General features: G+C 36.6%; 1 long non-coding RNA gene across 2 annotated transcripts; it reads right to left on the bottom strand.

The window, feature by feature from the left end:
- Window positions 1-654: 654 nt before the first annotated feature.
- LOC113330448 lies at window positions 655-9065 on the bottom strand. 2 transcript variants are annotated; one of them, XR_003350300.1, is made up of 4 exons: window positions 8780-9065; window positions 5977-6863; window positions 2300-5101; window positions 655-1549 (listed from the first exon to the last, which is right to left on the bottom strand). It is a non-coding gene; the product is annotated as an uncharacterized LOC113330448 (long non-coding RNA). The 2 variants fall into 2 exon arrangements; XR_003350299.1 differs by lacking the exon at window positions 8780-9065 and having other exon boundaries at window positions 5977-8724.
- Between the last annotated feature and the right edge of the window lie 5822 nt (window positions 9066-14887).

Below are 14887 nucleotides of genomic sequence, written 5' to 3'. Positions count from 1 at the left end.
TCCTATTGTAGACAAGGAAAATACAGGTCGATCCTCATGGACAAGGTGGGTGTAATTTGAAGCTATGGTCTTTCTATACCGATTAGAACAAAGGGTAACCAAAGGGGGGGGGGGGTTGTTTGCCGATAGGCTAGATGATGGTAGTGGCTGAAATAACAAAAACGAAAGCAAAGAGTAATCTACAAGCAGATAAATAAGGTGCTAGGGCAGTTGAATCCACCGCTTAACCTACACTAAGTCAATTCAGTCTCAATACTATTCTTGTCCCTTATAATGGACACCGGTGGTCTTTCGCCTATCAAGAGAAGTTTCAGGAGGATGGTTTAGTGTCATTAAGATGATTCCTAATCCTAGTATTAGCTGCCCTCTCACAAAACAAACTAACCGCAGATCAATCACTTAGATAATTAAACAACCCTGATATGGATATTCTAATCGCAACTAAGGTATCCCTCCAAAGTACTAACTGTCTGATTAAGGCACAACTAGTCAAAGGATCGAACAACAATCAATTAAGCATGAGTTGTAGCACAATCAACATAGTGTTATTCTAACTACAATGGATACATGGCATACACTGTGAGAGTAAAATGCTGAAGGCTCAGATTATATTTATCCAAAACATTATAGCACAACAAGAACAATATCAATACATGAACCAAACTTAGCAATAGATTAATGGTTTCATCTAAACCCTAACTATGAAATTAGAACATCATGGAGATAATAAAATCAAACATGAACTACTGCTTGGTGCACCGGCTAATCCGGGCATGAATTTTACACATAACTCTCGTCTCTATTTATACATGAAAATCTCCCAATTAAACTCCAATTCACAAACTGATAGAGGCCCACTCACCAAAACGCGTTTCTCTGATGGACCCCTACTTCAATTCATCCTTTACAGCTCCTTGATTTGATGTTCTACAGATGTGAAGAAACCCTAGTCTTATCTCTCTCAATCATAGCTTCTAGGATTACTGTATAACGGAGAAGATAAGATGGAGAGAGATAGAAACTAGGAGATTGATTGATGGCTACCTGTTAGGGTGGCTGATAGAGTGGTTGTGTTCAGCGGTGGTCGGAGATGGAAGTGATGGAAGGAGAGACGTGAAGTGATGGAGTTGCAGAGGTTGTAAGGAAGAGAAACGAAATGGGGGGAGTGTTTGGTTTCTGTTCGGGTGAGGGAAGAAAATAGGAGGATGGGGTGTTGAGCAGGAGTAGCAAATATTGATGTACCGCGTGGAGAGGCCTTGGATGCTTAGAAGCTAACTCGAATCTAAAGACTCATATTGGAAACGGGTTTGGGTATAGGATCTTGGGTTTATCTCTTGGAAGATCTTCTTCTAGGCCCAATCCTTCTTCAAAGCTAATATCTCAAGCCCACTTCTAGTCTTTGACTCTTGCAAACAACATTCTTCACTTGCGGATGAGGTGCAAACAATATTCTTCACTGCTTTATAGCGGAAGCTTTGTTGTCTCTCTTTCATCGCCTCTACTTTTCTGCTCTTTTGACTTCTCCATTCATCCAAGCTTTATTTATTACCTAAAAACACAAAAGTAATTAGTATAAATATTTATTCTTGAAAACAATGAAAACACAGAATTTGGGATAATATATTTTTAAAGCGCAAAAAATGAGTTAAATGCCAATAGAAAGGTGTAGAAATATGCAATATTTGGCACTTATCAAATACCCCCAAACCTGAATTTTACTTGTCCTCAAGTGAAACATAAATTAAGAAATCCTAACTATACCACTGTCTCTGGCTCTCGAATGCATTTAGCGCATGTACTAAGCCTTTAAACCCCTAGGCGTCCCTAGTGGACGAGTTGTAGTCTCGTGTGGGTTTACCAGAGGTGTACCCACAAAACCTTCTCCAACTTCAGAGCGTAATAGAGTCCCAAGTATCCAAGGAGCTATGAGGACATAGAGTTTCTACATGCTAGTAACAAGAAGTTAGAAATACCAAAGAACGCATTCTCATCCTTAAGAGTTGAGCGAGAAATAACCATAACATATGAAAGAATTCAGGTTCGAGAGTGATCACAAGCCTCAACTTCTACCTCACCAATAGGGTTTTATGATAATTGCACTCAAAAATACCGCTTTATTAGTCTCTTATGTGTGCAGACAGGAATAAAGAGAGAAATCCTGCACACGTTGAATGGTGGGAAGGAGAACCTTCCGAAATAATTTATGGAGACTCCACAAAATCGTGGGAATAAGAATTTTTTTCTGATGATCTCTAAGAAAGGAAATCAATGATTAACAAGGATTGAAGTACTCACTTACCTTCACATCTTATCGGAAATCAACACCACTCTCACAACATCCATAGAAACGTCTTCAATCTTCGGTCTTCAACTGTTGTTGATGAACTTCTGAACTTCGTAGAACCTTGACAATTACCAATTCTTCTCTTCAATTTTCTTGTTGCTTGATTTTTCCTCTTAAATTTTTCTTCTTTACCATGGTGTTTATTAAACAAAACTAAAAACAAACTGTAATAAATATATTTTTCTATTTTTTTTTCATTTTTTTTTAAATTAACACAAACTGAAAGTAACAAAATAATAATGAAACTACTAAAGCCATGGATGAAGGACTTTATCATTTAATTCTTCACAACCTGTATTGTCTTGATTTCATGAACTTCACTAATTCTCATCTTATTTTCTTTTCTTTGCTCTTGTAAAATACCTCTTCAAAAGTGTATAGAATTCTGCTCTTTGTACTGTATCTTCACTTTGAATATGAACCTTTTACTTTTCCTTGAATTGTTGCATGTAAACCTCGGACTATTTCAACTTTCTTCATAGAATATGACGTTGCTCTGCTCGTTGATGATGTTGTGTTTCTATGGATCTGTTGATGTTGTCGAGAGAGAGAGAGAGAGAATGGTGCTAACTGCAAATCAAACTACAAGAAGGAGTTTTCATCTTTAGACGTCATCCTCATGATTGATGGAATCAGCACTCAAGGGATCAAAAATAGTGCTGAAAGTGGTGCAAATTTGGGTAGCTCATCATTCCTACCCGGAATATACGTAACGGTGACACACTCTAAAAGGACTTTTTATATAGTCACAAACAATGAAGGTCAGTGCCTCGCTTGATGTAAAATAGGTAGTCTCCACTAAGGGTGATCACAACTCTAATACCAAATATCTTGCTGCACCAAAATTTTGCCCACCGGCATGGTTAAATCCATCTTTAACGCTCAAACAAACAAAAACCCGATTGTGTTCTCCAGTACTTCCAAGTTCTCGGTCAGACTCTCTGTGAAGCATAACTAGAAGCATGCTAGTGACTCTGAGATCTCTAAAAGTTGGAGGTTTTATGCAAGTATTTACAAAGATTTTGAAATATATATATATATATATATATATATATATATATATATATATTTTATTTTTAAGGTGCAAAAGACTAAAAACTTTATATGCAAAATACTCCCCCAAACCTAAATCTAACATTGTCCTCAATGTTTCGACAAATAATAAGATTTTAAACAGCAACATACCATAAGAACCACGCTGATTAGAGAAAAGGGAAAAGATTGCCGGTATGTCGGCGAAAGCAAGATTAGAGCTTCATTATTTAAGGCTAGAATCCAAAGATAACTCAGTTGATGTCACAGTGGATTAGCACAATATATACAAAGAAGATCTTAAAGAACATAATTATCTACTGGATTATACGATGGTGATTCACCATATACCATTAATTGAAAGAGTTGAGGATCAACCCAAAAGACGGAGTGTAGAAATTTTAACAGCCTCACACAATTATAATAAGACAGGAATGCAAGTGAGACTGCAAAACGAAATGAGCTACCCCAAACCTGGTTTTTTCAATGGATATACTTTTGGACACAAAATCCTGCAATTTTAGGGGTTCGTCATGCCCAAGGTCTAACTCAAAATGGACTTTGTTAGGAACATGCAGATTTATGCATTTCAACTGTGGCTCCTCATAGACATTATATTTAGCTGCAAAATGGTCCAAAAGAATTCGAGAAGCACACAGTTCCAATCCTAGATTAGGTATTCTCAGAAAAGTTGGTTTTACCATTTTGTTATAAACCAAATCTAGGTTGGGTACAAAATTACCAGTTTGTGACATGGGCAGGGAAGTAGGTACATCTAAATTGTTTTCATGTATAAGGCCACTAGTACCATCATACACTTTCCCTAAGCCATAAACACGTATATCATATTCATTTTCATAGAACAAATCATCAAGCCCGAGTTCATAATCATCATCCAAAACCTTTGTGACCTTTGTGTCATGCATAAGAGAATCAGAGGGAGCAACATACTGTGTTCTAGGTAGGGAATCAGATGCATTTAAGTTGCATTCGTTTTTAGGCTCAAAAATATCACTATGCAGTCTAGTTTTTCCCAATTCAGAAACAAATTGTGCTCTATCATGCTCACAGTTATCGAAAAAATCAGCAAACCCCAATTCAGTATCATCAGCATCATTCGAAACTTTAGTTTCAAGCATAGGCAAATCAGAAGAAACATCACACTGCGACCTAGGCATAGAATCAGACACTTAAAATTTATTTTCATGTATTAGATCATTAGTGTCAACATATAATTCAATTTTTCCTAAGTCATGCTCTTCACAGAATAACTGCACAGGCTCCAAATCAGTATCAACATCACATGTATATATATATTGAATATTAGAAGAAACATCATTCACGAAGGTCGATGGAGAGAAGCCTAATGTCTCTGAACCCAAAGGTTCCACGATATTTTCAGCATAAACATGTTCTTCTAACATCACATCATCATCATAACACAATGTTCTATTCAAACCCATAGTGTCTCTAGTCCAATCATTTACCTCTTGATTAGATCCATGTTCAATATTAGTTGCATGAATAGGACTATAAACACTATTTTCAATATTTACCTCATTAGGAATAACAAACATCTCATCATGAAAAACCTCCATTCCCTCCTTTTGTACATGAAGCAAAATATCTAAATATGCATTAATCTGTCACATGGAAGGAGAATCTTCAACAGTAGGTATCCTCATAGCATATGGGTATGCAGTACATGGTTGCACATAAGGGTCACTACAGAAAGGAAATTCAGAAGCAATGTTATATGGTTTATTATGAAATGCATTCAATTCAAATTCAACATTGTCTTGTTCAATGAGTTTGTGAATTTCCTCCATAAATTGCATACAAGGGGGAGGGGAATGAGAAAGTATACAACTTCCCACTGTGGTGAATGATACATGTGTGAATGGTCATTAGGGTCTATAGAATACTGATCGCAATCTTCGAAAGGTTGATTATGGTCCCAATGATTACCAACATAGTAATTTGTAGACAATTCATACATTGGGTTATTATGGCCTTCTCTAGACTTCCTAAAAGCATGCATTTCAGGGAAGTGCTCAGTTAAATGACTTGTGCAGCCACAGACGATGCAAATGGAAAGTTCAACTTGCCTAGATGACATAGATGTGACAGATTTATCATATACATGCATTTCTAAAACAGTGATTTGAGCTTCTAACTGATCCAAAAGTGATGAGTGTGTGAACTGGGCATTATAAAAATGTTCATTTTCTCCATGTGGTGGATGATACATGTGTGGACAGTTATTAGGGTCCATGTATTGAGCCTCGGGACTATGAAAACGTCCATAACAATCCTTATAACTATTGACATCATGGTCTGTTGAAAACTCATAACGCGAAGCATGCTCTTGTGCAAGTTGTCTAATGGATTTGTGCAATGATTTCTCATCCTCAATTGCAAATCAGAATCCTGACATGATTTATTTGATGTTTAGCAATTAAATTGTGGTTGACAAACAAGTGGCCAGCTCGTCATGCAACACAACTATGAAGCTTTTTTCACTAATCAACTATCAAAACCATTCAGGGAATAACAACAAAAGGCAGCATTTGAATCAGAGTAGGTTTCTAAAGACTTACCTTTTGCAGCAGGCTAGAGTCGGCACAACGGACTTGCCGTCATTTTCTTTGGTCTGCACAAGAAAATTTTCAGGTACCAAGACGTCAGTATAAACTAGGTTTCGGCGATAGCACAGATTGTGCTGCTCTTTTTTCTCCATTCCTTGGCTTGAATAGCAGTAATGCAGGCACCTAAATGCTTAAAAGAAACTATCAGAACCCAGGATTGTGCAGGCAAAACAAAGACTGGGGGTATCAGATTGTGAACTGGGAGAAATTTATATATGAAAATGCTTTTGAGTTATCCCACTGATTTGTTATCCAGGACAGACTTAGTTATTAGTGACAGGGCAGTCACAATGGCACAAGGTGAAGCTAACAAAACTGCAATTGTAAACAGGCTTCAATTGAGAAATGAGAAAGAGAAGATATGAGATGTAAGAATCGGTGACAGTGCTGTGTAAAGTAAAACTAGTTATAGCAGTCACATAGCCATAACAGTTAACAGGTTTCGAAAATGATACCACCAGCATAAACTGGGTATAGGCACGATAACCACGTTCTGCTGCTCCTCTTTCTGCTTTTCCTTAGCTTGTGTTCCAGTTTCGCAGGCACCTCCAGCACGACACAGAGAGGGGACTAACAACTGGTTCTGTTGCTCCTTTTCTTCCTTTTTTTTTCTTTGACTTGCACAGCAGCACCACATGTACAAGAGTTATCAACACTTCAGATTTGACAGGTGTACACACAGAGATGGGAATTTCAGCAGGCAAAACTGTTACCCAGATATCACAGGACTATGCTCATATAGATACCCGCCGGTATAAAACCGAGTTTAGGCATGACAATTCAGTACATTCTGCTGTTCCCTCTCTTTTCCTTGGTTCACTTCTTTGGTTCAAAGATACCTGTCAGCTCAACAAAAACTTTCAGTTCTCAGAATTATACCATTGAAGCAAATACACAGAAGCACTAATACTGAAGATTTCAGAGAAAGGATTCTGTAGGATGATGAAAACTGTGAGCTGGCAGTCAACTAGCAGAATCAGACCTTCCACTATAGTCACTTCTACGACTTGTATTTCTCAGGAATGATTAACACAATCAAAAGTTCAGCAGCCTAAAGATGGATATTTACAGATGGTGTACCACTATAGACTGAAAAAGTTAAAAACTAAAGAGAACTTATCAGACTTATACTCATCTAAATGATGCTACCAGCTATGGATGATTTTGACTTAAAGAAATTGCTACAATACAATGCAGATGCAAGGTAAACTAAAAAGAAACTAAAAACAGGTAAAATGTTCCAGAATTAAGCTACAGATTGTAGGACAAAAGATGGGAATTGCATTGATGCTCAACTAAAAATTATGCACTTACTAATAGATCAAATGCAAGAATGATTGGGATGAATAACTATTATGCTTATTTGGACTGCCCGGGGTTGAAGAAGTTCAACAGGGTAAAGAGAAGACGAAATGCGAGATGCATGAGTGCTTGGTAAATTACAAGGTGACAATGGCGATGAGCTACTTTACAGCTACAGCATGAGAGGACCAATGAACTGAGAAAGAAACATACCTACACTACAGAATGAAACTAGCTACAGATGATGATGATGCAAAGCTAATGATGCAAAAGATTATGATAGAAGATAAAGCTACAGCTAATGCTAACAACGGATGCATATTATATAAACAATTGAGCTACACTACTTAACACAGTTCAACAAAACATAAAGAAATGAGATGGGACTAATATAGACAGATGGTTAAAATAACAAATTACACTACTGACAGACACGTTATGACTAGAGCTGAAACAAATATATACAAAATTTTAGCTGAAATCAGTAAAGTAACGAAGAAACTTCAGCTACACCGCTACCGAGTCCCCAGCAGCGGCGCCAAAAACTTGGTAGGACTAGAAAGAATACCTACAATGACTGCAAGTGCACACCGTCCTATTGTAGACAAGGCAAATACAGGTCGATCCTCAGGGACAAGGTGGGTGTAATTTGAAGCTATGGTCTTTCTATACTGATTAGAACAAAGAGTAACCAAAAGGGGGGGTTTTGTTTGCCGTTACAGCTAGATGATGGTAGTGGATGAAATAACAAAAACGAAAGCAAAGAGAAATCTACAAGCAGATAAATAAGGTGCTAGGGCATTCGAATCCACCGCTTAACCTACACTAAGTCAATTCAGTCTCAATACTATTCTTGTCCCTTATAATGCACACCGGTGGTCTTCCGCCTATCCAGGGCAGTTTCAGGGGATGGTTTAGTGTCACTAAGATTATTCCTAATCCTAGTATTAACTGCCCTCTCACAAAACAAACTAACCGCAGATCAATCACTTAGATAATTAAACAACCCTGATATGGATATTCTAATCGCAACTAAGGTATCCCTCCAAAGTACTAACTTTCTGATTAAGGCACAACTAGTCAAAGGATCGAACAACAGTCAATTAAGCATGAGTTGTAGCACAATCAACATAGTGTTATTCTAACTACAATGGATACATGGCATACACTGTGAGAGTAAAATGTTGAAGGCTCAGGTTATATTTATCCAAAACATTATAGCACAACAAGGACAATATCAATACATGAACCAAACTTAGCAATAGATTAATGGTTTCATCTAAACCCTAACTATGAAATTAGAACATCATGGAGATAATAAAATCAAACATGAACTACTGCTTGGTGCACCGGCTAATCCGGGCATGAATTTTACACATAACTCTCATCCCTATTTATACATGAAAATCTCCCAATTAGGCTCCAGTTCACAAATTGATAGAGGCCCACTCACCAAAACGCGTTTCTCTGATAGACCCCTACTTCAATTCAGCTTTTACAGCTCCTTGATTTGATGTTCTACAGCTGTAAAGAAACCCTAGTCTTATCTCTCTCAATCATAGCTTCTAGGATTACTGTATAACGGAGAAGATAAGATGGAGAGAGATAGAAACTAGGAGATTGATTGATCGCTAGCTGTTAGGGTGGCTGATAGAGTGGTTGTGTTCAGCGGTGGCCGGAGATGGAAGTGATGGAAAGAGAGACGTGAAGTGATGGAGTTGCAGAAGCTGTAGGGAAGAGAAACGAAATGGGGGGAGTGTTTGGGTTCTGTTCGGGTAAGGGAAGAAAATAGGAGGATGGGGTGTTGAGAAGGAGTAGCAAATATTGATGTACCGCGTGGAGAGGCCTTGGATGCTTAGAAGCTAACTCGAATCTGACGGCTCATATTGGAAACGGGTTTGGGTATAGGATCTTGGGTTTTATCTCTTGGAAGATCTTCTTCTAGGCCCAATCCTTCTTCAAAGCTAATATCTCAAGCCCACTTATAGTCTTTGAGTCTTGCAAACAACATTTTTCACTTGCGGATGAGGTGCAAACAATATTCTTCACTGTTTTCTAGCGGAAGCTTTGTTGTCTCTCTTTCATCGCCTATACTTTTCTGCTCTTTTGAATTCTCCATTCATCCAAGCTTTATTTATTACCTAAAAACACAATATTAATTAGTATAAATATTTATTCTTGAAAATAATGAAAACACGGAATTTGGGATAGTATATGATTTTAAAGGGCAAAAGATGAGTTAAATGCCAATAGAAAGGTGTAGAAATATGCAATATTTGGCACTCATCACATTCCGCCTTAAACCTAAACATAATGACATAAAAAAACTTCTTAATATAATAGTAAATAGTAGAAGCGCCCATACAGGTATAGGCATCCACGCTATCAGGTGGTATACCTTTACAAAGATACTTCATAATGGCATATATTTTCATGTGTGGGCTAAGGATTGGAATTCTTGCAGCATCTCTTCGTCGTAGGAACTCTGGGTTAATGTCACAAATCTTATGCAAAATCCTTAAAAAAAGTGGTCGATACATACCCAAACGACCATAAAACTTTCTCGGTCCCCAAGTACAACCATCGTTAAAATAATCCTGCATCATCCTTGCATCGACTTCCACACGAACTCTATAAATTGATTCTCTCTACGTGACTTATGTTGGAACCAGCTGATGCAAATTGTGAGTACTTTGTACCGTAACCTGATATAACATGAGAATATTCTGATTTGTCTCTTCATTATCAGAATCATTGCCAAGGCGAACCCCGTATTTGTTTGACATATATCTACTTAAAAGACATGCTGCAATTAACAACAACGCCATAATAACAATGAAATAGTGGAAAAGTTAACAACTATCAATTTTGGTACTGGAATGAAACTGTATCAAAGTTTACAACCAACAACATTTGCAAATAAATTCAAACAAAAGTGCGCCAAATTATGACCATGACAATATCAGTATCTTGTAAATTACCAAGAGAATTAGACATGCAATTTCACTTGGACTCTTTTTCATTAGATAAGTTACAATGTTCATCAAAAAATCCCTAAATTAAAGTTTAATTTATCTAATGAAAAAGAGTCCAATATTTGGACTCTTTTAATTTGTAAACGTTCTTTTTATGAGAACGGCTGACCATTAGCCGTCCCTAGTTATTTTCCGGGAATTACCTTTGTGCTTAGGCTCTTCCTAGGCAACGTGTAAAGGCGTTTCAGAAGCTCTTCAGAAGAGCCATATAAGACCCAGTCTTATGGGTGTGTATGACATGGCTAAAGTGTCGCACAATGATTGCGCGTTACAAAGTTGTAGGCCAAGTCAGTGTGCAGCCAGAATGGCGCAACACTGCGTAGACTATCAAGTGCTAAGAATGGCATAACCCTGCAGGTCCAGTGAAGCGCAAAGGTGGCGCTACATTGTAAATAAACTTGGCTAAGGAATGTGAAAAGACGAGGGTACCCAAATATACCTCAAACTAAAACTTTTCCACCTATAAGTCCTTTCTCCGAAAGTGATTGTCTATGGACTGAGTCGAGACAATACAACAAATCGGTTCACACTTCGTGTGATCGTCTATGGATACGAAATCGAGACAATACAACAACAAGATAACTAGTGTGATTGACTATGGATACAAGATCGAGACAATGCAACAACGAAGTATGTTTACTTGATAAAAGGTTTGGACTTAACCAAACACAATAGGATTACTTATCAAGTAAATAGGAATTAACGTTTGTGTAATTTACTTTAAATTATAATAACAACAATTATAATTGTGGAAAATAAAAGTAAATGACACAACAAGATTTTTTTAACGAAGAAACCGCAAATGCAGAAAAACCCCTGGACCTTGTCCAGAATTGAATACTCCCAGGATTAAGCCATTATACAAAATCAAACCAACTTCGTATAGTTGAGACCAAGCAAGTAAACCTATAGTTCACCTAGTTCCGTCTGTATCCCATGCCTCCGACTTGTAATAAGTCACGTACTTGGAACAATTCCTTTGGTTCGTATTCCAAAGAGTAAAGGAACAACAAATCTGTTTGGTATTAACTCTTTTCAACCAAGTGATGTGGGTTCGACAAGAGGCTCTTCTGTTTATCTCAATAAACTCCTTTGTCGGGTTCTTAGATCTATCTTATTATCAACTACCAAAGTAATTGTTAAGATTTTGCAATCAATACTTTTAATCACAAAGAATTGTATTGATGTCGATCTACACAACTAATCAATCTAATCTGCCACAAGGATAAACCGATTATAGTTGGATCCTCTTTTATCGAAACAAGTATTGTGCACACCAAAGATTATGAACCCAAATCAGAAATCTTCAAAGTCTTCTTTGTCTTCAAATCTTCTTAGATCTTCAATAAACACCCGCACACAATCAAATTGAATCTCTTGTGATCAATTACGCACAGAACGGAGTCTGTTAACAATGGATTATCACAAGACGTCTTTAGATCTACAAACAGTCTAAAGATCCCCGTAGAAACTTCGATTTAGTTTGAGTGAATCTTATATCAGAAGAGAAGATTCTCAAGCATAAACAAACTAGGTGCAATCAAAGTTCAACCACCGTTAGTCAATCAAATCAATAGAAAACAATAGATAAACCGCAATTACCTAGTTTCCCACCAACGATACTAATAGAGCTTCTCAATCCCAAAGAAGTCTTTAAACTGCGCGGCCGTAAGAGATTTCGCCTAATTAGGTTACCCTCCTTTCCGAATAGGCAGCTTCACCAGTAGCAGCACAACTGAGATACTTTTTCTGTCTCTGAGGATTAGTTTGCTCGAAATGCAAACTTTTATATTTATAGACCAAGGAAGTTTGGACACCAAGGAATTTCCAAAACCGAAAATATTCTCAAGATATGCATTATATTCCAGATTCGGTTTCCATAATTCCTGGAAATGCTTTGTCCAAATAATGACCGAAAATATCTTAGAAAATCTCCAACTAGTAAATGCACATTACTAATTTTCATTTTCCAAAAATAAAATTAACAACCTTAAATAAAAGATTCTCAATTTGTTTTATTTGATCCGGGATTTTTTTCCTTTAGCTATTAAGGAATAACTTTGAACAATTAAAGATAAGCGTTATTGCACATGTTCAAAGTATGTTGACATCCTTACTTTGTAAGTCCTCTTTTATACAATCTTGAAACCGATTTTCCACACTTCCAAACAAGTTTAGAATTGGTTCATATGACTTTCAAAAACTACGTGATTGATCAAGAACACTCAATCACCAAACATGGGTTTCACGGTTCTACCAAAACAAGTTTCGGTTCTACCTCCATGTGAGTACTTTGCATAGTCACGCTAGTTACCAAAATTCGGTTGACTAGGTACTAGGATCGGTTCCCCATATATATATGGTATCTAACTTGTACTTGCTGCACATGTCCACAGGATCGGTTCCCCTTTTCCTAAAGACGTGTTGCACATGTCCATAGGATCGGTTCCCCTTTCTGCTAAAAACTTGTTGCACCTCATACAAGGATCGATTCCCTTCTTGTGATCGGTTTGCACCTCTTACTAGGATCGGTTCCCCTTTACCCAGAGTTGGTCATACCCATAACACTGAATCGATCATACCATCTCAGGTGATTACTTAAGATCGGTTTCACTAATAAAAGTCATACCAATACAAAAGTCAGGTCTTTGTGAATAGTTTTACCAATAATATAAACAAGTCATGAACAATTATACTAATCACACATATTGGTAGTTCAAAACATGTGCAATGAATAACAATACCAATAATGCCAGTCGATTTCTCTTTCGATTCACAAAACAAGTTCATGAATTTACTTCCTTAAAACAAATGTAAAACATTGTTTCCTATAATGAAATCTTCACCTTATACCCATACATAATCACAATAGCATTCAAACGATTATGTCTATGTATTATCTACAAAGTTTAATGGTTAAGCAATAAACCTCGTATTGTATTCCTTACTACTATGTGTAACTAGAGTATAATCATTCATGCTTCGCATTTTTGTTTTCAATATGCACGACTTGAAAGATACGTTAGGGAATGAAACAGTTCAAGTCAAATATCACTAACCTCAAGTGGAAGGATGATGTTGTCGTTGTAGCTCCTTATTTCTTCACTTCTTCAAGTCTTCGAAATACTTGTAATGTCTCATATCCTAATACTTTCAAGCTAACCTATACGAAGTTGACTCTAGTACATAATCAAGCGACTCGTAAATGAGTTTTGGCTCACTAAAATATGACAACCAAACTTGACATACCAACACTTGGTGGGTTCAACCGAGCTATGCTCTAACAATCTCCCCCTTTGTCAATTTTAGTGACAAAACTCTTACATCATATGGATAAACAAATTACAAGAATTCATTACACATACGCTTGATTCCCGAATTCAACAACACATTAACCTGTATACATGCAATCCTTAAATGCCGTTGTTGACATTATAATAACAAAGCTAATACTCCCCTAAAGGTAAGATAGGTAGATTTTATCAATCCGCACGTCTTTGTTATTCCTTTGTAGTCCATATAACTACAAGTATCATATGATATGCTACTCCCCCTTAGTCTATGCTTTTTTTCTTTCGTTAGATAAACGTTTAAGCACCAATATCCTTTCCCTTAGTGATACCAATCAATATAAATCAATACCAGTATCACTTGTTTACTCCATATATTTCTCCCCCTTTTTGTCACAAAATGACAAAGAAACGAAAAAACAAAGGACAAACCAAAATGATCTTACAAATCTAAAAGCACGAGGGTTCCACACACCATTTTTGATAACCAATATCAAAACCGAAACTACGAAGTAATTTTATTTTGATATGTTACCAAGAAAATAATTGCCTGAAGCAATGTTCCCTAATAGTTTAGCGAACTAAAAATAGACTAAGCACCTTAGTTCCTTTGCTAAACCGACTGTACAAATAAAATCGCCTGTTCGATAAGACCAAAATAAAGATAACTTTATTTTTATCATCAGGTTCTAATTATCCATATAACTTATACCTTTAAATTTTAAACAAGACAAGTACTAGGTTAGTTAACTAGCATTTCTTGTTAAGGCATTCGATTAGACTTGAATAACCAAAACCTCCACTTTGATAAGTCTAACTAAGATCAGAATTAACTTAGTTTCTCTTATCCGAAATCGAATTGGACTAAACAATTCATCACGTAAACCTTTTTTTTTTTCGTTAAGCCATAAACAATTCATACAAACCAAATAAATCAACTTGCATAATTATTCACCTCAACCGGAAGCAATTGAAACAACATAGATATCAAAGCACCGCAATTTCACCAAAATTTTGTAAGCCTAAACGATTGATATCGCACAATAAAGCAAGATAACAATAGTTTTTTTTTAACCAAAACCAATTGAATCACACACACATCCATACACAGATGATGGAATAAAACATCAATTGTACCGAAATTTTGTTAAGCAAAAGCAATAAATATATGAAATGAAATCAGGCTTTTCTTAAACAGGAAAACAATTAACTAAGAAGATTGTTACCTCAAATTTC

This window comes from Papaver somniferum, unplaced genomic scaffold (assembly GCF_003573695.1).
Source record: "Papaver somniferum cultivar HN1 unplaced genomic scaffold, ASM357369v1 unplaced-scaffold_118, whole genome shotgun sequence".
In the NCBI taxonomy this organism is placed as follows: domain Eukaryota; kingdom Viridiplantae; phylum Streptophyta; class Magnoliopsida; order Ranunculales; family Papaveraceae; genus Papaver; species Papaver somniferum.
Note: the sequence above shows the minus strand (reverse complement) of the source record. Positions and strands in the feature narration are given on the sequence as shown.